Below are 1514 nucleotides of genomic sequence, written 5' to 3' on the forward strand. Positions count from 1 at the left end.
TGAGAGTGTTATTAACGCCTGGCACAGGGCAGGGCACTTAGTGAGCAGCGAATAAATGACCATTCTTCTTTCAACTGCAGTAAATGTCAGTGCGTGTCATGGGGGTTCGCGTGGGGGCCACTCACATCGGAGAACAGGACAGCCCTGGGGCTTCATTTGGGTGGTGGAAACAGCTTTCCCCCACTCAGAAGACAGTATATAATAAGTAATAGTCACGTGGCGATAAATGCAATGAGAGAAACAAGTAAGAGACAAAATGAGAGAAGGATTTTCAGTATCATGTGCACTAATGTTTCCACCCCTTCCCAGAGACCCTGACACTCTTTTCTGTTTGATTAGCAGCACCGGAGTCCTCCAGCGTCCCTGGGGTAAATATTAAGTCCACATTCCCCTTCTTGCCTCCCAGGACCTTCTTCCCACGCTGCATCCCTTGCCAGTTGACCTATCCATCTGTCTTCCCAGCTGGGCTGTCAGTCCCCAGAGGTGGGGACCAGTCTGTCTGGTTCCCTCCACGAGCCCAGAGGCTAGCAGAGTGCTTGGAGTGATGCAGGCACCTGGTGAATATTTGCCGAATTACTGCTCCCCTGCCGTAGGCTAGGGCAAACCGACACACACTGCTTATTAAAAATGCACATTCCTGGGCCTCAGCCCTGACCTACTGAACCAACCTCTGGAAAGCAGAACCTGGAGATCTGAATTTTTTTAAAGCGTGCCAGGTAATTCTTTTGACAGCTAGGTTTAAGAACCCCTCATTTAAAAAAACTCTTTAGGGCTTCCCTGGTGGCACAGTGGTTGAGAGTCCGCCTGCCGATGCAGGGGACGCGGGTTCGTGCCCCAGTCTGGGAGGATCCCACATGCTGCGGAGCAGCTGGGCCCGTGAGCCATGGGGGCTGAGCCTGCGCAACAGGAGAGGCCACAGCAGTGAGAGGCCCGCGTACCGCAGGAAAAAAAACCCTCTTTATGTCCATGTCTGACTTCATTACTAGTTTCTAACGTCTTTGAAGACATGGGGCCGCTAACCTGCTTATAAGGAACTTGGCCAGAAATGGGTGGAAGAGGAGCTCAGCAGGAGGGGAGACAGAGGCGGCAGCAGGGCATCCGCGGGAGATGGGGGACAAGGATGCAGGGCCGTGATACAGGCAGGCAAGACGGCCTCGCACGAAAAGGGGAAAGGTGTGCAGGGCCAGGCCTGCGGGGAGAGACGTCTGGGCCTGGGCGTGTGTTCAGGAGGCTGCAAGCTGAGGAAAGAACTGGGCTATAAGTTAGCTGTTGACCCCAGGCAAGTCACACCCGTTTTAAGGGTCACTTTTCTCCACTATAAAATAATGAGATTGGGCTTCCCTGGTGGCGCAGTGGTTGGGAGTCCGTCTGCCGATGCAGGGGACGCGGGTTCGTGCCCCAGTCTGGGAGGGTCCCGCATGCCGCGGAGCGGCTGGGCCCGTGAGCCGTGGCTGCTGGGCCTGTGCGTCTGGAGCTCCGCGGCGGGAGAGGCCACAGCAGTGAGAGGCCCGCGT

Source organism: Lipotes vexillifer, unplaced genomic scaffold (genome assembly GCF_000442215.2).
Source record: "Lipotes vexillifer unplaced genomic scaffold, Lipotes_vexillifer_v1.1 scaffold382, whole genome shotgun sequence".
Taxonomy (NCBI): domain Eukaryota; kingdom Metazoa; phylum Chordata; class Mammalia; order Artiodactyla; family Lipotidae; genus Lipotes; species Lipotes vexillifer.